This window comes from Equus asinus, chromosome 4 (genome assembly GCF_041296235.1).
Source record: "Equus asinus isolate D_3611 breed Donkey chromosome 4, EquAss-T2T_v2, whole genome shotgun sequence".
Classification (NCBI taxonomy): Eukaryota; Metazoa; Chordata; class Mammalia; order Perissodactyla; family Equidae; genus Equus; species Equus asinus.
In genome coordinates, this window is record NC_091793.1 from 50694689 (window position 1) to 50722226 (window position 27538).

At 39.0% G+C, this 27538-nt stretch overlaps 1 protein-coding gene across 1 annotated transcript in view; it reads right to left on the minus strand.

The window, feature by feature from the left end:
* OTOGL (otogelin like) overlaps window positions 1-27538 on the minus strand; it is a 205822-nt gene that overhangs the window by 161197 nt on the left and 17087 nt on the right. The gene's annotated exons all lie outside the window — the stretch shown is intronic.

Consider the following 27538-nt stretch of genomic DNA (forward strand, 5'->3'; position numbering starts at 1 on the left):
ATCATAATCAAGAGACCTCATTCACTTGGGATCTTTTTCTGTGCATCTCTCATCCTGCCATCCTTTCTTAAAACTGTGACCACCACTCTTCCTGGGCTCTGAGTCATCTTCCCTCTCTACTTCTGCTGGATCTTCAAGAATGGCTGAGGTGGAGTCCCAAACTGGGAACCCAGCAAGATCTACAGAAGTACGCTGTACCTCCTAGACCAGGCCCCATTATTTCTTACTTGACCAAGTACCCAGTCTCAGTGTGAAGGAATGACCTTGCCACTTGCCTCAGTAGCCCTTAAATCAGGAAGCTGCCCTTAACCTTACGGGGGCTTTAGGGGCTACTAGTTCTTTGCTCATCCTAGCTTTTACATAAAAGTCTGTGTTGAGGCCTGAAGATTTTTGGAGCTCTGGAAATGTTCAAAGTAACTGTTGGCTTTATTCCAGCTCTGAGTTTACACATAATATATGATTTGAATCAGTAGAGATCCAAGTTTTCTATACAGAATTTTATCTTCTTTTCATCTCCCTAAACAAACAATCTTTGAAGCTAGATAAAATGAGAAAAGAGGATGGAATTATTTCACCCTGCCTTGTTTGTTTCCATGAGGGTTCTAACCAAAAGGAAAAGATGAGTCATCCAGCATCATTCCCTATTTGGTGGTTTGAACTCTGGGCTATTTTAACCAAAAGAGGGCAGCACTCCATGAGTTTTGAATTCACAGAAGGAAAAACTCCAGTTTTTATTTGAACTCTTTACCTTAAGCAAGGCACGCACCCTGTGTGGCATGGAATACAGTGACGAATAAGACACAGCTGTAAACATGCTGGAACTGGGGAAGAAGAAAGCACCAGGGTAGCAGTTAGAACATAGCTATGTGTTGAGAAGTAGTGAAAGATAAACCTGGAAATAAAGAATGAGATTAGATTGTGAGGGTCCCTTGACTATCAAGCTTTTGTCCTTTATTTGAAATGAAATGGGGAGCCTCCCAAAGTTTTTGAGCAAGTGGGTAATAGGATTAGAACCCTGTTTGGGGAAGATACATCTGATAGGGATGTATTGGATAGATTGAGATGGGGTGAGACAAATGGCAGAGGGAAAAACAACAGATAGGAAAATAATACAAAGGGCATCCAAGAAGTGACAAAGATCTAAACCAGAAGGACAGTGGTGAGAATGGACCAGTGAGAGCTGATGGGAAAGGCACTGCAAAGGAGGAAAGAATGTTTTTATGGAGTAGACATAGGGAGAAAGGAACCAAGATAAACTCTAAATTTTACATATAAGAGTTGGACACATGGTAGAACCTTTAACCAAAATTAGGAAGACAGGAGAAAAGACTTTTTCAAAACATTTTCCCTTAGGGAAGAGTGAAACATTACTATGTTGCCAAGATGCAAGGGGTGCATGGTGAAATACAGGAACAACATGACCCCAGGGACGATTCTGGAAAGAAGAAGTAGCCCAAAATGTTCATTTGAATATCTGGCCCACTTGTATATAACAGTGTTGGACCTTTTTGCCTATGTTTCTATGTTCTATTCACTTTATATGACTCTCCTTATTTGCCCTTTTATTTTAATCTCTTTATATCTGTATCCTATGGTAGTGGCACCTCAAATCCTTTTGTGAATGAACTGGGATAAGAATCAATTAATCAATCCTCATTACTTCATTTTTCTACACACACTGCAAGGACACAGGCATCTGCAGCGAGCTCATAGGCTCCTTATGTGAAACACATACCACTAACATTTACTGAGAACTAATGTGCTTGGCACCAAACTAAAAGCTTTGTACACATCACTTCATTTAATCCTATGATTCATAAAACAATTTTATGAGGTCATTCCATTATCCCATTTTACATATGAGGAGATTGACACAATGAAGTTAATTATAATATAGCAAGTAAGAGGCCGAGCTCGCACTATAACCAGGCAGTCCCACCTCAGAGTCAATGTCCCTGAACTACCCTGACCCACTGCCTCTCTGAGCAGATTGTCCTTATCATTGTGTCATCCCTATTCTCCCAGTTTCCTGTATGTTCCCTGTTCCACTTTAGGATGTCACTTTCTCATGTTGAAAGAACATTGGCCTCCAGAGCCAGTGTCTTCAACCAGGAAGCTTGGTTGGCTCTATGTATAGAGTATGAATTAGCAGGCTTAAGAAAAAGCACACTACTTCGTTTTTCTAAAATTGAATTAAGTCTGTCTCTGGGCCTCACAGATCAGGGTAAATAAGTGATAGCCCGATACCAGTCATTTGGGAGACTCAGTTCCTCCTTCTATGAAATCATACAAGAATCCTGGACTTACAAGATGTCAGAAAAAATAAAACAGAGAGGCCAAGGACTCATGCTTACTTTTGGCTCTCTCAGCCATCCAATTTGCCTGAAATTAAGCATTACGCATGGCCATGTCTTTTACAACTGCCCATGTGTTGATAACTACCACGTCTATAGCTTCAACCCACTTTCTTGTCTTGAGCTCCAGATCAATATATGTAATTGCTTGTAGCTAAGTCCACAAACACTACAAATTGAGCACGTCTAAAACTAAACTAAACTCATTTTTTCCTAATATACCCCTCCAACCACCATCCTGTTTCCTTTTCTATTTCCCATTTTAGGGGATGACATAATTACCCACGTGGTTTCCCAAGACCAAAAATAACTGGAGCCATCTTAAGAGTCCCACTTCTTTGAATCTTACATCTAGAATTTCAAGTCTGAGGAACCATAGATCACCAAACCCTAGGATTATACCGTCTTAAATTGTTGATGGTCACCTTTCTAGATAGATAGATAGATGATAGACAGAGAGATATATGTATACACACATACATACATATGTAGAAAGAGATACATAAGTATACACACATACAGATTTTATTACTGCATTAGTAAGACTGTCATCTCCAATTTGAGCTGTTGCGCTAATAACTTAATTGATCTCTCCAAGGCCATCATATGTGTTTGCACTCTGCACAATCACCACACTTGAGATTGCTGATGAAAGCACCATTTTCATTATAGGCATTATAAATTTACATATTTTTTACAAAAATTTTCTCACTTCACAGTAAAATGTCTGTTTTAAGGTAATCAGTGATGTGAATATTTTCCAACAAATAAAGTACCTTGAAAAAGTGTACCCTTTTCTAATTTGCATAAAAGTTCCACATAGGCTAACAGTAGCCTTGGGTCTCCCTGCTTCTAGATGTTTCCTCCAAGCCATTCATGAGCTGCTGCATAGTGATCTTTCCAAATGCAAACTTTATCATGATTTTCCTTCAGTGGAGTACAAAAATCTTCATTATCTGCTTCAACCTACCTGCCAAGGTGAACTTTATGCTTCAACCATCCTGAGCTTTGTCACAATTACTCATAGGCATCATTGCACATCTCTGTGCATGCAATTCTTTCAGCTTATAACACCAAGCCACCCGACTCCACCCCATTCTACCTGGAAAACATCTAACCTTCCCTCCAGACCAGTTCAAGCATTTCCTTCTCTTTGAAGCCTTCTCTTCTCCACCCTAGACAAGATGATTGCACTCTTTTTTTGTGCCTTCAACCTACCTCTACGTCAACTGATCACTCTGTAATACAATTATCTGTAATACAATTATTTATTTTTTTGATCTCTTATAATAAATCAAGAACTCCTTGGTTTAGTATAACCGTGTATTATTTAACTTTTCCTATAGTGATGCAAATTGGCATAAAGGGAATTCTGTGGTCAAACAACTGGCTCACTGGCCCTGCTGCCTGCTGTCTAGCATGCTCTTTGAGCTATGCTGCAGCCCACTGGAAAGCCTGCACTTTGAGCTGTGCTGCTTTGTGCTGCATTTGCTGAGTCCTACTGAGCATCTGTCATAGATTTAACTGATCTAAGTAGGAAGTTTTGATAACTAACACTTAGGGAGAGGAGTATGGAATTGGGGCCTTGGGTCATGTGTCTTGGATAGACTTATCTGTGTATCTCAGATTGAATCATGCGTCCAATTCCAGCATAAACTGTGACTGACACTAAGCTCAGGAGAGTAATTCTGACCCTGTTGACTATTGGTTGTATGTCTCAATCAGGCATTCACCCTAATTCTATAGAGAGCTCAAGAGAAAGGCTGATACTCTGTTGAATATACAGGCTCACTTACACTGTATTCAGACCACTTATGTTGGTCACCTATGTGAGGAAGAGTAGTTACCATGCAGCATGCTGCTTTCGCACTCCTAAAAGCAGACGGCTCATTAGGAGTGCCTTTGCTGATGCTATTGCTTAAGCCTCTATTGCCAGAAAATCCTGATCCTTGGGGCTCTACAGAAAACATCTATGGCAGTCCCATGGCACAACCAAGGTGTTAATTCAAAGTCAGTGTAAACCTGGAGTCCTTAAACCCTATAAAGGAACCATTGCCATGAGGAGGCCCCTAATCCTGCTGACACTGATTAGAGACTCTTTAGAGGAAGAAACTTAAAATATGAGCAGGATAGAGAAGAGAATCCCCTACTCCCACTACAGTATATGTAATAACCACCAAAAAAACAAAAACCGAAAAACAAACGAAAAAACTTAGATATGGGGGAGAGGAAACAAAAAACTGGACAGAGGTATGTGATTTGACCTAATTGGAAATCCAAAACCCCAAACTAAAGGAATTTATACAATAAAAAGATAAGAGTTCTGATTGGCTTTTGGACCTCTACAACAGAAGACCTACTTTAACACCTGCTGAAATGTATGAATTGGCAAACTGTCATGACCTTAATCAATACTGGAATTCAAACATGAGATAGCACTAAATTTGAACAAGGGACCCCTTATATTCTGGGGAGAAAGTTTTACTAAACATAAAATAGAGGACAAATTCATATGCCCCACTTTAACCACCAGAAAAATTGCCTTGCCTAAATTCCTCATAGTCACGGCACACTGATGACATCCTTCTCCAAGGAGATTCCCTTGACACATTCATTCAGGACATGCAAATACTTACAAAGGAGCTCAAATAATAAGGATGGGCTATTGATGCATACATTGTACAAGGTCACAGCCCCTTGGTTAAATTCCTGAAAATTAGTGGGTAAGCCAAGGGCCACTCCAGCCCTGACAAGCTCAACATCTTTTAGGCCTTCTTGGGTTCTGAAAGCAACATATTCCTCATTTTAAAAAATTTTAAGCCTATTTATTCTGTTTCTCAAAAATTCACCCACCTTGAATGCAGCTCCCCACAACAAAAGACTCTAGAATCTTTCCAAAATGCAATACCATAGCACTTTCCTTAGTGTTCTCCCAAAGACCCCTCCATTGTAGACGCTTTAGCAACCTCTAATGGAGTCTATGGACCATCCATGATGGCTATAAGTTGCCGTGGACTTCTGGTGTTAGAAACTGCCTTCCTCAGCCACACTAGATTGCCCCATTAGAATGGCAATCACCATCTGCATACTGGGTCATCCTGGAAACAAAGGTTCTTAAGGCCTTGACCGTGACCCTCCATACTCAGCTTCCCGTTATGACTTGAGTTATGGAAGCAGCACCTTGCAAGCTCAGCAAGGCCACCAAGTCCTCCTTGCTTAAACAGAAATGGTATCCACAGGATGGAAGTAAACCCAGCCTTCTGGTATATCTCCCTTGCAGAAGAGCTTGTCCTCAGTCCCTCACTAGATACCACAGTTCTAGAGGAAGTCACACCTCTCAAAGATCCCTTGGCTACCTGAGGAGCCCCTTGGGAACAAGTGAGTGAACAACAAAGATAGTTTGTATATTTTATGAGCAGTAGTGCCACCAACACATGATGGATGCTCACTGGAGAGCTGCTGCTTTAACTAGGATGCCCCAAATCATAGATGGGACTTAAGGGTCAACACAGTCCAAAACTTCATGCACTAGATGCCCTGGCCAACTGCTGGCACAATTTGCACATTTTTACAAACTCTTGAACCAATGTCATTGGTCTGTCCATCTAGTCCAGCAACAACAATTCCTTACTCAAGGTTACTTTTTTTAGAGTAAAGAACTCTGGGCATCTCTTGCCTCATAGATACCCAAAGTACAAATCAAGATCTCGCACGTCTTTTGCACATACTAAAGCTACAATATGAGGACTCACTAAAACACTCCTTATCCACTTCAGAGTTCCAGACTTTAATGAAAGTAAGCAAGACACTCATTTCCTTTCTCAAAATACGCAATGCTGGGTTCTTGAAAAAGGCATTTAATGAAGCTTTTACCTCCCCTACTGGCCTCAGGCTACAGGGTTTATAGAATGTCTAATGACTGACTTAAACTCAAATTCAATTAAATGAAACATGGCACATTTCAGTCATCCGTCAAATAACAGGAGTGAGTTGTAATTAACAGTCTGATTCCATTTTTGATGTTTGACTGTTGAAAGCTTTCAAGCCTCATCACTCCAGCTTCCCCTTCTGTCCCACATGTGGGCAAGTTGATAAGAGAGCTCTCTCCTTTTGCTTCAGCAGGAAGTTCAAACCATGTAACCCTGCCCCAGAGAGTTGTTACTTTACCCCAGCCCCACCCCCTAATCACAATAAAAGCCAAGTCAGTTTCTTTGTCCCTGATCTCTCAAGCTATTTTCAGATCTGCCTGGGAGCCTGTCTTGCTCTGCTTAGAAAGCCTCACTGCATGAGTAGTAAACCTTTTCACATCTACAATAATTTCTACATTCTACCTCAGGTCTCTACTGGGATGGGGGTCTTACCTGAAACTTTCACCTCAAAAGCAATAGTTAAAATAAAAAGAGTCATAATTTCCATACTAGAGAGAAGCAGCTTTCAAAATATGAATGTACAAATGCAAAAAGATAAGGGTAGCAGGAAGATTTAAAAAGTAATATTACTTCTGCTGCCAACAAAGTTGGACCAGATTTAACTTCCCAATTGAAACAACTAAAAACTTGTGCAAAACATGAGAAACAATGGACACCAATATTGGACACACTGGACAATGATCGCTGAGGAAGGGGAAATAGTATGGTGAGCACTCCAATTGCCCAGTTTGCTGCTCGCATAGAGAGGGAGATTCCAGGCAATGTCTGGTAATCTCTCTGAGTTGAGGAGATAGGCTGAGAGATGGGGAGGCCAAGGCAGATAGAGTTTGCAAAGCAGAGTACTGAAGAAGGGAGAGCTGCACAGAGAGAGCTCCCCCTTAAATGTTCAGCTGAGTATTTGTTAGTGGATGCCTGTAAATATAAACTGCCTGATGCTGGCAAAAACAAAAACCACCAGAAAGGAACTGAGAGGACAATCTCCAAAAACTCACATAGGGCTAGGAATAGTTCATGTTTCCACCAGACATAGTGGAAAAGCTTGTAATTTATAGGGCATTGGGTAAAGTACTCCGAAGAGTATTACCTCGGTAGTGGAACAAATTAACCCTAGACTAAATGTTGCTCTGATTCAACCTAACAAAGCTTAAAAGCAACCTCAAAAGGACACATATAATGTATGTAAGACCTGTACACTAAAAACTTCAAAACATTGCTGCAAAAACATCAAGGAAGATCTAAATAAATAGAGACATATACCATATTCATGGATCAGATGACTCGATATTGTTGAAATGTCATTTTTCCCCAAATTGATCTATAGATTAAATGCAATCCCCAACAAAATCCCAACACACTTTTTTGTAAAAATTCAAAGGATAGAGAATCACCAAAACAACTTCGATAAAGAAGAATGGAGTTGAGGCATTTATCCTTTTGGTTTCAAGACTTATTATAAAGTTACAATAACTAACACAGTGTGGTATTAGTGTAAAGATAGACAATGAGATCAGTAAAATGAAACAGAATACAGAAATAGACTGGTACATATATGATCAATTCGTTTCTAACAAAGGTGCCAAGGCAATTCAACGGGGAGATGATAATCATCTGAACAAATGGTGTTGGAACAATTGGATAGCCACATGATTAAGAAATGCACCTCAACCTTTACTTCACAACATAAACAAAAATTAGCTTGAAATGAGTCGCAGACCTTAAATTAAGAGCTAACATTTTTAGAAGAAAACTTAAGAGAAGATCATCATGTTGGATTTTGCAAAGATTTCTTAAATATAATGCAAAAGACACAAACTATAAAATCATTACATCTTATTAAATTTTAAAACTTTTACTCTTCAAAAAAATATTGAGAGAAAACATTTGAAAAACATATTTCTGAAAAACGACTTTTATCTAGAATATATAAACAGTTCTTATAATTCAATAAGAAAAACAACCAAGTCAAAAGATGAGCTAAACAACTGAACAGACTCTTATGGATGGCAAATAAGCAAATGAAAAAATTCTCAGCATCATTAGCCATTAGGGAAATGCAGATTAACGTTAAAACGACTGATCGTACCAATTGTTGGCAACGACGGACAACAACTGAAATTCTCATACACGGCTAGTAGAAGAGTAAAATGGGACAAAAACTTTGGAAAATACTTTGACAAATTCTTAAAAAGTTAAATGTATATCTACTATATGACCCAACAGTTCCATTCCCAGGCTTTTATCCAAAAGAAATGAAAGCATCTATCCACACAAAAACTTATACTGAAATGTCTATAGATGATTTATTTGTAATAACCAGACACTGAAAACAACCCAAATTTCCATCAGTAGATGACCAGATCAACAAATTGAGGCATATCCATGTAATAGAATACTGCTCAGCAATAAAAGGAAAAACAATTGAAAGTGCAAGAACATGGATAGATGTCAAAAAAAAAGTACGCTAAATGAAAGAAATCAGACAAAAAAGAGAGCATACTGTGTGTAGTTCATTTTTGTAAAATTCTAGAAAATACAAACGAATTTATAGTGACAAAAAGCAGATCAGTAGTTCCTTAGGGAAGGGGTAGGGAGTCTTCAAGTGGGTAGGAGAGAGTGATTATAAAAAGGCGCAAGAAAACATTTGGAGATGATGGAAATGTTCATTATTCTGTTTGTAATAATGCTTTGATAGGTGTATACGTATGTTAAAATTTATCAAATTGTACACTTTAAATACGTGTAGTTTAATGCATATCAATTTTATCTCAATAAAACTTTTTTAAAATGATACCAGACCCTGGCGGAAGGTATTGTAGAAGCGAAATGGGGCTTCAGCAAATGCAGTGCAGTCTGAAAACATCTGCATCTCGGACTATGAATATTCCTGTTAGAAGATAAACACTAGTCGTTCAGCTTTGGACAAAAATTATAGCAGAGTAGAAAACTGGGACTGCTACTTTCTTTTCTAGCTAAAATGTTCTTATCTCCTCAAATAAAGAATGGTCAGTAATTGTAGATATTGTAATTAGTCACCTACAAGCCTATATTTACTATTTAAAAGACCTATCTTTAAATTATTATAGCTTTATTTTGTGTCTTCAAAATCAGCCTCAATTCTTCCCAAGTCTTATTTTAAAGAACTCCATTCAGTCATTGTGAAAACAGATGTCTATATCTGAGTAGTCGCAATGAAACTTCAGTCTTTGTCTTGGTATAGACAAGGGCTATTCCTGACTGAACAAGCCAGGAGACCAGTCACCCTAGTATCAGTGCTGTCACTAGCCCCCAGACAAGGACCATACCTGAAGTGGAGTTGCCGAGCCACCCAGTCTGACGCAGGTGACAAAAGAAGAGTGCAACGTGAGAAAACTTAGAGGCAGAACCTGAGGACGCATGGAAAGAAAGATTTGCTTTCTGAGGTGAAGGACTACAAGTTCCTCTGCATAAAAATGCGAAGCATGCCTATTTCCTTCAGCTCCGTAATCTCTCTAAAGAGTCTTAATCGGAGAGGCCTCTAACCGAACAAGACAATGCTCGAGGTTACTTCAGTAAATCCTCTTGGACCAACACTGGTTTACTCTTAGAGACATAGTTCAATACATTTTCCTGAGTAAGAAGCTTTTGTTTTGAATAATATAATTTTATCAGTTGTTTTAATATGCCAATATTATTTTCAACTTGTATTCATCTAAGAGCTTCATACCTAAGGATAAGAAATTTGTATCTAACACTTTGAAGATAGATGTCTTCTGAAAGCCTTCATTTTCATATATAGATATTAAATTAAGCATTACATCACTTAATTCTACTACATAGATCTATGTCTGTGACTCAGATACTTCCACATTTTTTGTTTCCATTGAGAATGCATTCGGAGAATGGAAGACAGACTTACCAACTTTGTGGAAAACTGTTCTGTTGTTCTTTCATGTCTTCTTCTATGTTCTTCTATGCATTTGGAGCCAAATTTGTATTTTTAATAAGAGATCCTTCTTTGTTCTTTGCCTCAACAGATTGGCAAATATTGATTAATTTTTCTTCATTTTGAAAACTTTTCCAAGTATTCTACGTGTGTTTGTTTGCTTGCTTTTTTACCACGTCTGAATTTTCTTCATCCTTAGCATTAACTGAAGATGAACTACAAGTCCAGTGCCATGGTAAGTAATGATAGGTGGGCAACACATGGATAAAAAAGATTAATTAATCTATACCCTCAAGGAGTATTCTAATCTAGTGGATGTATGTATACAAATAAATCACATGTGATGAAGTGTCTTTCTTTCTTCTCACTGAAATCAATGGGAAGCTGAAAAGAAACACAGAAATTTGGAAAGGTAACTAAACATAGTATCTTCCAAGATTAAGCTAACAGAGCTGGGAGATACGTAAAAGAGAGGTTATGAATCTTATAAGGTAGAGATTGATAAGAGCTTAACCTGAATAGTATAAGATGACTTTTAAAAATGCTCAGGGAAGTCAGAAAAAATAAGATAGGAAAAAGCAAGCAAGTCAATTCTAGGAGGCATTCCCAATGTCCTCCCACTCCCCTCCTGACCTGCAGCACTGGCAGCACCCATCTCCCCAGAGCCAGCCCACGAGAAGACCAATGACTCCCATTGCCAAATCTTCACCTGTATGATTTGAAAGATATAAAGGCAAGGGCCTTGGTAACCGCTGGGAGAAGAGCTGTGACTCGGAACAGGAGGAAAACAGAGACTTGGAGGTGGACAAGAGAAGTGAGAAAAAGACAAAAACATGATGTGTTGGAGGGAAGAGCACTGGTAGAGGAAGAAAGAGAAGGAGAATTACAGACAGAAGATGGATTTTTATTTGGTACATGGGGATGAGTTAGACTACGGGGTACAACATGTAACTTTTCACAAACATGCCCAAGGTGTACGCTCTAGATTTTTATCACTAGAAGCATTGATCAAAGAACTGTTTGAACATTCTTCAGGATTCTGTGTTTATGTTTAGCTGGCAAAGAAGAGTCAGTAGATGCCGCCTCCACCACAACGACAGACCTCGGTACATTGAGCACCTGTAGGAGTAATAGAGTACAGAAAGAAATCATTCAGGGAAATACCACAATCAGAGAATTTGCAAAACTGTCTCCTCTGACCATTGTTTGCCTTACCCAGAGTTAAGCTACCAATGCTCTTTTGGGCCCAAAGAAAAAGAGTTATAGTTGGAAATTACTATAAAGCAATAGTTATTAAATCACATAAGAGAAGCATAATATACTTTGGGAGCTCAAAGACGGAGAAATCCCTTCTCATTATGGTGATCAGGGAAAGCCTCATGAAGAATATGACATTTGAGGAGGATAAGACTGACAGATTGAACTAGGAAAAAAGGCATTCCTAGTAAAGGAGACAGCAAAAGCAGAAAATCACACAAGTGTGGCTAGAACACAAGATACATGAGGGAAGTCTTAGAAGATGAGGCAGCAAAGATAGAATTAGAAAATATTCTGGACTAAATAAAACAAAGCTTGTGAGATGCAACCAAAGCAGTTCTTAGAGAAAAACTTACAGCATTAAATGCTTATCTTAAAAAGAAGAAAGGTCTAATTTCTGCCATAAGAGACTAGAAGAGCAAACTAAATCCAAAGCAAGCAGAAGAAAGGAAATAAAGATAAGAGCAGAAAGCAATAAAGATGAAAAAAGAAAAACAATAGAGATATTTATAGAACCAAAAGACAATTCTTCAAAAAGATCAATAAAATTGATAAACCACTAACCAAATTGACAAAGAATAAAAGAAACACAAATTATTAATGTAAATAATGAACTAATAAGTCACTACAGCCCCCACTGACCTTGAAAGGATAATAAAGGAATACTATGAGCAAGTCTATGCTCCAAAATTGGTTAGGTAAAATGGGCCAACTTTTTGAAATAGGCAGTCTACTAAAACTAACTCAAAAAGAAACAGATAACCTGGATAGTCATATATCTATTAAAGAAATCAAATTCAAAAAATTCCAACAAAGCAAATTCCAAGCCCAAATGGTTTCACTGGTAAATTCTACCAAATTTTTGAGGAATAAATACCACCAATGCTACACAATCTTTTCCAGAAAGAAAGAAGTGGAGATCACACTTTCAAACTAACTTTAGTAGGCCAGCATTACTCTGATACCAAAGTACAAGGAAATAAAACTAGAGAACAATACTCCTCATGATTTAGACACAAAAATCTTCAAGAAAACATTAGCAAATTGAATCTAGCAACGTTTTAAAAAGATAACACATCATTACTGAGTGGGGTTTAGCCTGGGAATGAAATGCTGGTTCAACATTCAAAAATCAATGTAATGTTGGGGCTGGCCCCGTGGCTGAGTGGTTAAGTTCGCGCGCTCCACAGACATGGCACTGCTCATCAGACCGTGCTGAGGCAGCGTCCCACATACCACAACTAGAAGGACCCACAACGAAGAATATATAACTATGTACCAGGGGGCTTTGGGGAGAAAAAGGAAAAAAGAAAAAAAATCAATGTAATGCATCATCATAACATACTAAAGAAGAAAGACTACGTGATCATATCAATAAATACAGAAAAGGCTTTGACAAAATTCAAAATTTATTCATGATTTTAAAAAAGCCTTAAAAAGTAAGAATAGAAAGAAACTTCCTTAACCTGATAAAGAGAATCTACAAAATACCAACAAAAAATATAATATTTAATGGTGAAAAACTGAATGTGTTCCCTTTAAGATAAGAACGAGGCAAGGATGCCTGCTCTCACCGTTCCTTTTCAACATTCCTGGAAGTTCTAGCCATAAAAATAAAGCAAGAGAATGAAGAGCAAAAGGCATTCTGTTTGGAAAGGAAGAGGTAAAACCATCTCTATTCACGGATGAAGTGATTTTCTATGTAAAAAAGCCCAAGGTATATTCAAAAAAGCTCCTGGAACTAAGAAGTGAATTTAGCAGGATTACAGGATACAATATCAATATAAAAGTTCATTTGTGTTTCTATATACTATGAATGTACAGTTGAAAACAAATTTAAAAAGTGCTCTTTACAGCAACTCCAGAGAGAATTAAATACTGAGATGAAAATCTGACAAAATATACACATGATATATATGCTGAAAATTTCAAAACACTGGTGAAAGAAATAGAAGAAGACCTAAGAAAACGAAGACATACACAGTATTCATGGATTAGAAGACAGAATATCGTTAAGACATTAATACTCCCCTAATTGATCTGTAGATTTAATGAAACCACAATTAAAACCCAGAAGAAGTATGATTCTTCTTCCCAGAAGATATAAATGAACTGATCCTAAAATTTATGTGGAAAAGTAAAAGAACTAGAATAACCCAAACAATTCAAAGCCAAAGGAAGATCAAAGTTGGACAACTCACAGCACCTGATTTTTCAGACTTGCTATAAAACTACAGTGATCAAAACAGGGTCGTATAGGGGCTGGCCCAGTGGCACAGTAGTTAAATTCGCATGTTCTGCTTCGGTGGACCGGGATTTGCTGGTTCGGATGCCAGGTGCGGACCCACGCACCACTTGTCAAGCCATGCTGTGGCAGGCGTCCCACATATAAAGTAGAGGAGGATGGGCACGGATGTTAGCTCAAGGCCAGTATTCCTCAGCAAGAAAGTAGGACTGGTGGCGATGTTAGCTCAGGGCTAATCTTCCTCAAAAAAAAAAAAAAACAGAAAAACAAAACAAGGTGGTATAGGTGATAGGACAAAGATCATTGGAACAGAATAGAGAATCCGAAAGAACATAGATACAAACATAGTCAGCGCTTGGCAATGGTGCAAAAGCAATTCAATTTTTTTCCAACAAATGGCACAAGAACAATTGGACATCCACATGCAAAAAAAAAAAAAAAGACCTTAACCTATACTTTATGCTTTATACAAAAAATAACTCAAAATGGATCATAGACCTAAATGTAAAATGTAAAACTATAAAATTATGAAAGAAAACACAAGACAGAAGGGGAAGGAAGCAAAGGATGATGACAGAACCCTCATTAACAAGTGCTACAGACACATATTCATTTTTCTAATTGCTTAGAGAAGGTTCTATTCACCACACTAGAGAAGGGTTTCTCAGTAAATCTTCCTCTGTCCACTGAAGTACAAGATAAGGTACTTGGCACTGAGGTTCATGACAAAGATCCACTATTAGGATCACGCTCCGAAAAATCTATTAAAGTATACCCTCCAAGTTGGCCGGGAGTCACTGGCAAAATAAAGTTCCTTCTTACCTCCCAAGGTAACTCATGTTTTTCCAGGATAGACTTAATATAGCCCTCACATCATTCTTTTTAACTTCATAGTTTTATAGCTGTGACTCTTGTTGATGACATGGTGCAAACTGATCAGGCACACTAAATGCCATCAGCAGCTGAGCTCTATCATTTTCATATCTTAATTCCCTAGTTCGGTTACTCTGAGACCCCTCTTCAAAAAAATTAGCATGATTTAATTAATGGAACACGACATAACCCTGGTTGACCTAGGTTTAGACAAATTGTCCTCCAAGGCCGATTACTAAATTAGGTAAATCAATGTTTACTCTTTACAGACTACATTTAAAAAAAAAAACTCTCAGAGTCAAAGGCTGTTGCTAAGTCAACAAATAAAAAAAAGACAGTAGAATGAGTTGAACATTTATGTAGTGGAGGAGCTTTCTCCTTATTAGGGTTGAAAAGAGTTTGTAAAGGATTATGAGAGGCGAGAGGCGATTCTCAACTGATGGGAGATACTTTCAATTGCTCAGGCTTTTTGCACTTATTTCGCTGCTTTTTTTTTTCACTAGGTGGTGACATGCTAAACAAAATAAACTCTGAGGTTTCCTGCTGTTGATTTTTTGAGAACAAGGAAAGCAATGTTCATCAGATAAGGCATTATGCGGTGGAGGTGTCAAGTTGCACTTCACCATCATTTTATAGCTTAACTAGAAACAAGCAAAATATTAAAAAGCAAAATATAAGATAATGAAATTTTCAAAAAAAATCATATTACTCCAAATACAATATCTATCTTTATTCCTTTTATTTAGGTTTTCAATATTCCTTATCCTCTTCAAGGAAATTGACTCATAGTTTATGGCCATGGTTCAAGTCTCACCCCCTCCACGTGGTCCTCTACAGGAGGGGATCTTCCAAAAATCAAATCTGATTATACGACTCTTCATTTTTTAAAAAAGACTTCCAGACCAGCCCCATGGCCCAGTGGTTGAGTTCGGCATGCTCTGCTTCAGCAGCCCAGGTTTCGTTCCTGGCCACAGACCTACACCACTTGTCAGCCATCCTGTGGCGGTGACCCACATACAAAATAGAGAAGGATTGGAAACTGATGTTAGCTCAGGGCAAATATTCCTCAGGAAAAAAAAAAAAAGACTTCCAATGATTCTTCTGAAAAATCAAAACCAGAATTTCTATCCTATTACTAGCCACTTCACAATCCATGGTAGCCTCATCTTTTGACAGTTCCCACCTCCCCACCATTGCCACAAACTCACACCCTTCGTTCTACCAAGACTGAATTGTCACGTTTCACAGGAACAGTTACACCTTTTCAAACTCCATGACTGTTACCAGAGAAAGGACTAGAGTAAGAAGGGTAAGCCACCCACTCAAGCACGAAGTTTAAAGGGGCACAAAAAACTCCAGAATCAAGGCAAAGACTTTAATGCAATATTTTTAAAAATCTAAATCAATGCAAAAAAATTCATAATAAACAAAATAACATTTTAAATAAAGATAACATCAGTTATCCCTGCCTGAAATTCATCATCTTAGAAAGTCTTACTTATATTCAAAGACTAACACAGATGTCACCTCTCAGAGGGGATTCTCCTGCATTGCCGGAGAGGGGCACTTTCCTCTGCCCTCCAACTCTGCCACTATCTACATCTCCTCCAATTGGTTATGGACTTATCTCTCCACATATGTGCCTTTTCCAATGAGTTGGGAAACTTTTAAACCATCTCTGTATGCCAGTGATTAATACGTATTAGGAGTTCCACAAATACCTGCTTTATGGATAAATAGGTCAATTACAGTAAGTAGAAAGTGAGACACAAAATTTGGAATCAGAGACAGAAATTTCAATTCCACCTCCACAATCCATGTATTTATCAATTTGGTGATGATGGATATATCTCTGAGCTTCAATTTCCCCATCTTTGGAATGGAAATGACATTACTTCCATAGGACTTTTGTAAGCTAGGTACTTATTCAATTTTTTTGAAAGAGAGGTCAAATAAAGAGAATAGACATTTATTCACTCATTTGAAATGAAGAAAGTGAACATAGAGAAAGAGGAACGTGGTTTATTTACCAAGCTAAAAACAAGTACATGTTTGAAAACAGAGGCAGGAAAAGCATCAAGTACACTGTTTGAGGAAATGCAAGTGGTTCAGCATGGTTCCATGGAAATAGCGGCTGAACATCAGAGGACAAGACAGGAAGTAGAGTAGGCAGAGCCCTGACTCTGGGTGAGGCCCTTGTCTGATATTCCATCTGGGAATATGTGGCAGAACTGAGTTAACCTTTAATTAATAGAATGAGTTTCTGCCAAAATTGTAAATGGGGTTCATGAGCTAAGTTGAGCTTGGCTATGGAGAAAAAAAGTTAAATTAAACCATCATATATTCAAGTTTGTGAACTCTTGTCTATTTCAAATGCACCAAAGAATAAGATGTTAAGAGCAATGTATAGTAGGGACAAGCAAAGAGAAATCAGTTCTTGAGATATTGGGGAAGTAGCATACATAAGATTTGGCAACAGGCTGCAAGGGGGAAGGGAGGTTATTGAGAGTGAGGTATTTAGATTAAAATTATAAGTCATGAGAAAGTATGATGCACAAATAGAAACACTAGCATTTTAAATTTTTCTCATATAAAATGGGCACCAAATTATCTGGCCTTAGTGCTGGTCTCTTTCCTCAAAACACCAGTTCATAGTTCTGTGTCTAAACATTGGTTAGATTTCAGATGTTGTCTTTCTTGTCTTCCTGCACATGGCAGGTAAACAAAGAAGAAAGAAAGAAAGAAAGAGAGAAAGAGAGAAAGAGAGGAGAAAGAGAGGAAGAGAGAAAGAGAGAAAGAAAGGAAGGAAGGAAGGAAGAAGGGAGGGAGGGAGGGAGGGAGGGAGGGAGGGAAGGAAGGAAGGAAGGAAGACCAATATACTCCACAGTACACTGTATCTTCTACATCTCAGAGAAGACAAATGGCTCTGATAAAAACATTTTCCAAACAAAAGGGCAAATATATGAAAATATATTTAAAAAAATAGTATATCAGTAATCCAGCAAAGCTTGCATTTGGAAAGAAATCGCAATACCACAACCAGTCTCTCAATTCACATGTTGACTGTACTCTAGGAAAGTGTATCAGTCAGGGTCTTGACCGAATGCAAGTGGCATAATCAGAAGGACCAACTGAAGAAGCTTTAATGAAGGGGCTATCTACAAAGGTATAGGTGGATTAAGGAAACCACCAAGTGCTGATGAAGCACCACAGGACTGGCAACACTGGGAAGCTGTTACGACATCTAGGCCTAAAGCAGCAAGAAAGGGAGCAGCTACCAGAGCTCAGGAAAGCTGGGGCTGTAGCTCTAGGAGAGGGCTGCCAGACAGAAGCTGTGACTTTTAGTGATGTAGCCACTGACAATTGTCAGGCCTGCAGGGCAGGAACCAAACTCTTACTTTCCAGTCTCTGACCTCCTGCTGGTGTGTCCCGTTGATGGAACTCAAATGGAAGCCAGCAGGAAATAGAGCTCAGCTGACAGTGTTCACAGAGGGCAGCCTGAGACACAGTGTAGGGGAGACAGTGGAGGTTATTTAGGGTGGAGCCAAATGGAGAATATCCAGCCCCCTGTTAGCAGAAACACTTCATCATCCATCTCTCCACACATCTCACCACCACGATCTCCTCACCTCTGCTCGGTATCAGACATAATGCTTTTCACATGCTTGGCCTTCAATAAATGAATTAAAAAATTTTAATGAATAAATAATAATGGCATCTCATCCTTAGCAAGAATTGGAATAAGCAGTGAGAATAAATCAGAAAACAAGAAAGCAGCAAAGCACGTCTAACCTCAGCCTCCTTGGGTCCTCTTTCCATTTTCACAAATCTCTAAAGAATCCTAGAAGGAAAGGTACCAGATGGAAGCGAGAGCAGAAATATTCTTTCACGTTTTTTGAGGACCCACCTGGGACAGGCCCTTTTCTCTAGTATCCCACACAGGGAGGAAGCACCATTGTGAGATCATTTCCTATATTTGTCCATATTGACACCATCTCTCCATTTTGTTTTATCCCTTCTACCCTTGGAATACCCTCTCCATTCCTTACCATTAATCTTCATTGAATATCCTCTTCAGACAAAGAAATTGTTTCCTTTATTCTGTTCCTCCTCTACATTAGGGCACACTATCATTATGTATTCATTTGCTTTTTCTTTATAATGGTTTTCTTGTTTTTTGGGTATGTATAACCTGAAATAGGACTCTGAAGGAGAAAAGAGAAAGGATCTAATATAAATTCAGAATAGAGTCCTTGAAAAATGTTTTATAAATGCCATCTCTTTATTCTTCACAATTATCTACCAATCCAGATAGTTTATCTCTGCTTTTAGATGAAGAAACCGAGGACAGCCAATTTTCTCAAAGCTATGCAGTGAATCCAAGATTTCACGTACCATATACTTGGCAAAAAATAAAATAAAATAAAACCAGCACACGTCGCAGACTCTATTTCCCATTCCCCATCATTCCTCACTTGTGGTAGATTAATGGCCCCAATTCTTCATAACCTCACCCTCATGTCCATGACCTTTGCCACGTCACTTCACCTCTCATTAAAGAGGGGGAATGTACCCCACCCCTTCACCTTGAGCTCAGCCCTTTGACTTCACCAAAGGAATATTAGCAGCATGACATAACCCAAATTTGAGAAAGAGCTTGCACAATTGGGCTTGCTCTCTTGCTCCTGTGACGTTGCCATGAGAACATACCCAAGTTGGCCCACTGGTGCCGGGAGAACAATGAGAGACACAGAGAGCAAAATCAAAACACCCCAGCCAAGTCCAGCCTAGACCAGCCCAAACACTCTCAACGGAGCCGCCCTCCAAGTCCAGCTGAGAGCAGCCAACCCTCAGCTGACCTGCAGATCTGCACAATAGATGACTGTTTAAGATACAGCAACAACACCAAAAACTTTGATTTTAAAATGCCTGCTCTTCCACTACACCACATTATTCTTAGGCTTGATGCTAACTTGATCCCATGATCTCAAAAACATTGATCTCTTTGAACTTCAATTCTCCACTGTGAAAGGAGGAACTAAACTTCTCTTAAAGGGCCTCCAAAGTCTCTAAGTTACAATGCTCAATGATCTGATTCTAATTTTATGTAGAGGGGATTCCATCATTCCATTCTTTGTTTCCTCTTCCTTACTCTTCTCCCCAAATAATAATGCAATGGTGTGTAACAGAACATCACTTGCTCATTAGTTTATTCATTCATTTGGCAAACTTACTATGTGCTGGGTATAAGACGAGGTCCTGTCATCATAAACTTATAATTAAGTAAATAAAAGTTAATTAGGACAAATGCTTAAATAAAATGAAAGGACAGTGGGGCCTCTATATCCGCAGATTCCACATCCGTGGATTCAACCTATCAAGGTTCGAAAGGCCTACCGTGATTGTGTCTGTACGGAATATGTACAGACTTTTTTCTTGCCATTATTCTCTAAATGTTACAGTATAGCAGGTATTTACATAGCATTTACATTGTTTTAGGTATTATTAGTAATCTAGAGATTATTTAAAGTGTACGGGAGGATGTGTGTAAGTTATATGCAAATACTATGGCATTTTATATAATGGACTTGAGCATCCACAGATTTTGGTATCCTTGGGGGCCCTGGAACCAATCCCCCAGTGGATACAAGGAGACAACTACACCTCTCTTGAAAATTTTTACATCGTAAAGTTACTGCTTTTACGCATAGGTAGACAATTATGATGTATCCAGGCTCTAATTTTTTGGAAAGAATATATTTAAAAATAAAGAGGGCTCGGTGAACAAATAATCATCTTTCAATGGATTATCAGTTGTCCTCCTTGAAAGACCTGTCTATGCCAGGATACCAGCCAGGAGGTCCATCACATTGCTCAGCAGCTAGCTCTCTATCCAGTTCTCTCAAGACACTCCATAACCTTTCTCTGTGTTGTAGTGAGGCCCAGAGATGCATTAATTATGGGGACACACCTTATGATGAGGTGTTATGATGGATTGAATTGTGTTCCGCAAAAAGGATACATTGGAGTCCTAGCTCCCAGTACCTCAGAATGTGATCTTATTTGCAGAGAGCATCTTTAAGAGATAATCAAGTTAAAACGAAGTCATAAAGTTGGGCTCTAATCCAATATGACTGACGTCCTTTTAAAGGGGGAAATTTGGACACAGAGAGAGAGACATTCATAGAGGGGAGACAATGTGAAGAGACAAGGGATGACAGCCATCTGCAAGCCAAGGAGAGAGGTCTGGAACAAATTTTTCCCTCACAGACCTCAAAAGGAATCAACCCTGCTGACACCTTGATTCAGGACTTCTAGCCTCCAAAACCATGAGACAATAACCTTCTGTTGTTTAAGGCACTCAATCTGAGGTATTTTGTTAAGGCAACTCTAGCAAACGAATACAGGTATCTTCTTGTACACCTACCACAGCTAATCCCACACTGGCCACAAAGAGACCCACTTAATAGAGAGGAACTAATGGTAAATTTGAAAACTGGGTTTGCCTTTAAGCAAAACGCAGTAATTAGGGAAGTGCATCTGTTTCTATGACACCACAATTTCAGTAGTACTTGAGCAGCGATAGAACTACGACTGTGGTTTTGTGACTGACATTTCACAAAGGAAGGGAATAAATGTCTATTTAATAAGCTACTTTTGAAGAATAAGAATTTTCATATCACCTTAGAAGGATAATTCCAAATTCACAAGAACTCAAAATCACACAAATAGCTTTGGAATTTTTTTTTCTGTAATTGTGTGTTCATTGAATTTGTCATTCTGGAACTGTGGCATATGCTCTGGAGAAGAGAATTGTTGATATGAAAATAGAAATTTCTGGTGTTAGTTGGTATTAGTTAAAGGATATTTATTTAAATTCTAGCATTGGCAAGGCTTTTGTTTTGAAGAGCTTTACCAAAGCAAATCTATCAGTCCTGAAGTCAGATTTCGATATGTTAATTTCAAATGAAGAACATACTCGAAATTCCTTTACCCACAACCTCATGACTCCATAAATGGCTATAGCAAAGTTGATATTTACTTGCCATCTTCATAAACATCCAATCATTTCCAGATGGCTCTAATATTTGAGTCTCTCAATATGTCATAACTTTAACATACCATCTTCCCCACAAACTTCCTCCTCCTCCTTCCTTGCGCATTTCTGCTAATGGTAGCACTATTCTTTCAATTGTCCGGGCAAGAACTTAATTATTCTAGATACCCTTCTGTATTAGTCATGGTTCTCCAGAGAAACAGAACCAATAGGATATGGAGAGATACATAGAAAGAGATTTATTATGAGGGATTTCCTCATGCAATTATAGAGACGAAGATCCCACAGTCTGCCATCTGCAAACTGGAGGCTCAGAAAAGCCAGTGGTGTAGTTTCAGTCCAAACCTGAAGGGCTGAGAACCAAATGAGCAGGTAAGTCCCAGCCTAAGTCCGAGGGCCCGAGGACCAGGAGCACTAACGTCCGAGGGCAGGAGAAGATGGATACTCTAGTTCTACCAGAGAGCCAATTTGCCCTTCCTTGGGCTCTTTGTTCTATTCAGGCCCTCAGTGGATTGGATGGTGCCCACCCTCATTGCTGAGGGTGATCTTCTGTATTCAGTCTACTAATTCAAATGCTAGTCTCTTCTGGAAACATCCTCACACACACACCCAGAAATAATGTTTTACCAGCTATCTGGACATCCCTTTGCCAAGTCAAGTTGATACGTAAAATTAACCATCACACTTTCTCTTCTCCCATATCCAGCCAGGTAACAAGTTCTGTAGATTCTATATTTATACTTTGCTTGGCATGCCACTACCTCATTTCAACTGCACTTATCCTATCGAAGCAAACTGTTAAATGTATCTCCATCTCCAAACGTTTTCTTTATGCCAGCCCACCTAGTTTAATGTCCTTTAAGCACAAGGCCATTTAAGTTACTCTTCTGATTAAAATTCTTCAATGGTTCTCTATTTCTTAACAATAAAATCCAATATTTGGGGTGCTGGCCCCGTGGCCAAGTGGTTAAAGTTCCTCATACTCTGCTTCGGTGGCCCAGTTTTGTAGGTTTGGATCCTGGGAGTGGATTAGCCATGCTGTGGAAGCATCCCACATACAAAAAATGGAGGAAGATTGGCACAGATGTTAGCTCAGGGATGATCTTCCTCAAGCAAAAACAAAAAAAGAGGAAGTCTGGCAACCGGTGTTAGCTCAGGGCAAATCTTTCTCACCAAAAAAAAAAAAAAGAAAATCATCCAACATTTGAAGATTTTTTTATGATTTATATCCCACTTATTCTCTCTTCTTTATCTCCTCCTACTCCTACTTACTATTTTCTACATTTACTTCATTTTTTCATTTTTTCCACACTTTTCTTTATAACTTTCTTTTTACTCAGAATGCCCCTACCTACCTCCTCTTTCCATCATTCTACCAATTCTTCCAGGCCTATTTTAAAGATGACTTTTTCTTTTTCTGAAATCTGATATAGCCACACAATCCACTGTTCCAAACCCTTGAGTCCAATGGATTTTTGAATTCAGAATCTTTTGGAGTTTATACAGAGAATATGTGCACAGTCCATTTATTATATAACATCCCCGGCAGAGCCTGATCAGCCTCTCAAGATCAAACACATCAATTTTTATGCAATAAAACATTAAAAAATCACACTAAGTGGGATAAATAAATACTATAGATAGTTTCATGTCAGTTCAAGTCGGAGTTTGCAATCAACTCAGTTTGACACAAACTTATTTCTGCAAAACACAAATTTTCAGAGCTTTATAGATTTTGGAATTGCAGAAATGAGTTTGTGAACCTATGGGGTTTTCTTCCCATACTTAAAATGCTTACTGATTTACTAATTTCTACTTGGTTTATATTTGTTTATACCTATATAGAAGGAGAACTTATTACTGGCCAGGTACTATACTAAATATTTTGCATACATGCATCAATAAAGAACCTACCATGGAAACAGAAGCCACTTTAAGAATTTGCAACAGAGAAATTAATTGAGAGAATTGGTCACACAAGTGACTGGAAGAACTGACAGCCAACCAGGGAAGAGCGAGGTAAGCCAGAGGGCAGCAATAGTGAGAAGCTCCTGTCACCCCCAGAGTGGAGAGACAAAAGGAGGAGGTGATGTTGCAGGAGCCCAGAGGTTAGGGACACCTGAAGGAAGTAGGAAGCAAGGTGGGTCTGTCCAGCAGGAGCTGGTGCCATTGAGGAGACATAGCTGCTGCCCGAGAATATCCCCAAAGCAGAGAGGAAGGGGAAAGCTGCCCTGACTTCTCCCTTCTTCCCACCTCCTTAATCTTCCACCCACCTGCGGTCTGTTGACACAGGAGCCTGGGGAACGCAGCCTGCAGGAGTCAGCCCCTCTGTGATCCAAAGTGGAGCTGGGGAACGGCAAGGAATGGATCTGAGCACAAACAATCCCAAGACCAGCCTGAGCCAGACCAATCCCAACACTACATTCCTTAACTCTTACACCTCTGTAAGGAGGGCACTATTATTATCTTTTACAAATAAAGGGGCTGAAGTAAAAAGAGGTTAAGAACTTGTACAGCTAGTTAGCAGGGGAACCACAAGGCCAAGTCCTAGATCAAGAGCCTCCTAAACATCACGATGTCCTGGAACCTAGTAGATGCTCAGGATGTTTGCTTATTGAGCACTTCCTAGGTACAGTGTGGAGATACCAATATGAACCCAACCCCAAAGAGAAAACACGGTTCAACTCAACACTATTCAGCTCAACCAATATTTCAGAGAGCAGAAAAAAACAACAGTTGACCCTGCATTATTGTGACAGTAGTTCCAATTAACAGGGCATTCATAAACTCTGTGTCCATGCTACACTTAGACACAAGGTTGACTCCGTAGTCCGGGTGAGGAAAGGTCAAACAAGCCCTGCTCTGATCCCTGAGGTCTGAATTCCTTCTCTTTCCAATAAAAAGGGGGAAGGAAGAAAGCCACTGAGAAAAATAACTGAGAGAAAATAGACAAACTCATTTCTTGAGCTGGATAATCTTTATAATGAAAAAGATAAAATAGAATGGAACCTTGTTACTGCACGGCCCACCATTACATGGAGTTGCTAGAACATACACTCCTACCCTGTGGTCCTAAGGTTAAAAGATATGCAAATATGATGGAAGTGCATTATGGCTGTTGTTATCTTCATCCCAGCAACAGCTGGGGGGCCCCTAATTCAACTAATATTAAAAATACCCAACTGTGTGGGGCTGGCCTGGTGGCGCAGCGGTTAAGTTCGCACGTTCTGCTTCTCAGCGGCCCGGGGTTCGCTGGTTCGGATCCCGGGTGCGGACATGGCGCTGCTTGGCAGCCATGCTGTGGTAGGCGTCCCACGTATAAACTAGAGGAAGATGGGCACGGATGTTAGCTCAAAGCCAGGCTTCCTCAGCAAAAAGAGGAGGACTGGCAGTAGTTAGCTGAGGGCTAATCTTCCTCCAAAAAAAAAAAAAAAGAAAAGAAAAAGACCCAACTGTGATTCTTTCTTTTCTTCCCATTCTGCCCCACATGTCCTCTGTCTTCCCCTGACGTTTAAGTGCCACAGAAAGGTAGAGCAGGGAGCAGAAATCCAGCTTTCCTCTACAAGTCAGTGTTATTTAAAGAGAAAAAAATTTAGAACTTCTATAGCTGCAAAACTACATTACCTGAATTGCTGCATTTTTACAACTATCAGTAAAAATGCCTTTCACCTATATATTACTTTTCTCTTAGAAAATATCTCCGTTGTTAAAAACTCCAGCAAAATTCTTTTCTGATTCTGGTAGTTTTGCAGGTTGACTGGAAAGTATGATTTATATAATTTATATAAAAGTATGATTTGTATAAAAATGTGAAAAAATATTTATATGATTTATATAAAAAATATGACATATAAAAGAACTTAAATCTGTGTACTTAAAAGTTTTGACCCAGAGCCATTCCCTCCTTCTACAAAAACTCTAGGGAACTATTTCTAGTTTAGCAGGACAGAAAAGAAATAAGTAAATACTTTCCTGTAACCCTTATTTGAAAACTATCATTCCTACTTAGAATAAGTTAATAAAACATCGTCTCTTAAATTACCTGAAAGAAGAAACTAGACTAATTGGAGGATAAACGTGAGGATAAACGTTAGAAACGACGTCCTCGCCTGCCCTCTGACGGCACCGTCTCAGCCTACGACAGCCTTTCATTGAAGCCTCAATTGTGCCCAGAACCGTGGGCGTATTTCTGCTTTTCTGCACTCAAGAGTAGACTAATTTTCCTAAGCAGTGTTGTTCATCAACTGTGTTATGGGTTTGGGGTATTGCTCTGTGATTTTATTTCTCAAACTAGTGGTGTTAATTTATTGAAATCCTGAACAGGCAGGCTGCTAAGTCTATAAGGATTCCTGTGGAGACACCAGGTATTAGTTGAGCTTTCTGGAAATCTATGAAAAACAATTTGAAAAGTTAAAAACATAATCATCTCATAATGACTTAACACTGGATACTCAAGGAGCATTTGTGAATTAATTTTTTTTAAATAAAGACAAATCGATGACAAAGGGTGGGTTTTTGTAACAGGGAATTGGATTTGTTACCTGTCCTCAAACTCAAGGAGCACTCAGGGGTCATCTGTGACTGTAAATTGCCTTCGACCCACAGACTCCTTTACTCCTGAGTTCCTTCAGGACGCTTGGATGAGTGCCCTCTCGTTCCAGCTATTTATTTGCATCTACTTTGTCCTTAGGTTTAGAACATACCGTGCCTTTGTCACTATTTGTTCCAGTACCTCTGACCTTTCAGCTTCAAGTTGGAATCTGGGAGGGAAAATCTTCTTAGCATCTTCCTTAGCAAAGAATGAAGCACAAAGTTAATTGGGCCTCTGCTTTTTTTTTGTTTTCCCTCGTTCCTAATGGCCTTTTTCTCTTCATCACCAAACTGCCTGTGTTTGATTGGGCTCTGACAGAACTGAGAAGTAAGGAAATCTATTTTCTACGTTCTTTGCTACCAAACTCCAAGCCCCAAGAGCCATTACCCTTTACCACACCCCACCTGTCAGTGCTGCTCTCTGACAAGGAGCCTAGCACACTCAGACCAGGTGACCATGGTCCTTCCTGCCTGATAAAAAAACAGGCTAATTTCACAAATTCTCACTGAGAGTGGGAATCAGACCAAGACTGCAGTGCCAGGTGACTCGGACACGGAATGTGCTATTCTTGGTGAGTGAAAAGGAGGGACGTGGGAAACTCGGATTGGAGCCTCAGATCCATCACAAAGGGGATTTGGGGGACAAGTTATTTGATCTCTCTGACCTTAATTTCCTTATCTGAAAAATAAGAATGGCAATAATAATGACCATATATGGTTGTAAAGAGAACTAAATATGGTAATATCTGTGAAAAGTGCCTTTAAAGTGAATCGCAAGGTGTTAGAAAGTTAATGTTTAGATATTTCTGTTGGATTCTATAAGGCACAGAAATCATGATGTTCTTTAGATTAGTGGTAATTTTTCAATGTCTTCCAAGTGGAAGAGCCATTCACAATAATATTAGTGACCAGTTAACCACTTCCAGCGTTATTTCCTCCACTCTGGAGCATTTACAATCCACAGGAAGTCCATCAAGAGGAGAGAGCAAACACTCAAAGGCCCAAGTCCATGCTCCAGAACAGCGATACCAATTCAGATATGAATCAATGGCCGTGCTCTCACAGCTTTCTCTTTGGATAGGATTCTTCTTTTAATGTCTCTAGATAAACTGATATTTTAAATCTTAGAGAAATATTGAGATGGTTTGTTCTGGCCTACTCTGTATCACCAGAATTTTGAAGTTAACCTTGTTGTGATACCTGTTATCTATTATTTCATCCACATACAATTCCAGAATTAAATAATTGAACATTATTTTGTCTTTTTTCTTTGTAATTTCTTTAAAATACACATACAAAACAAAGCATAAT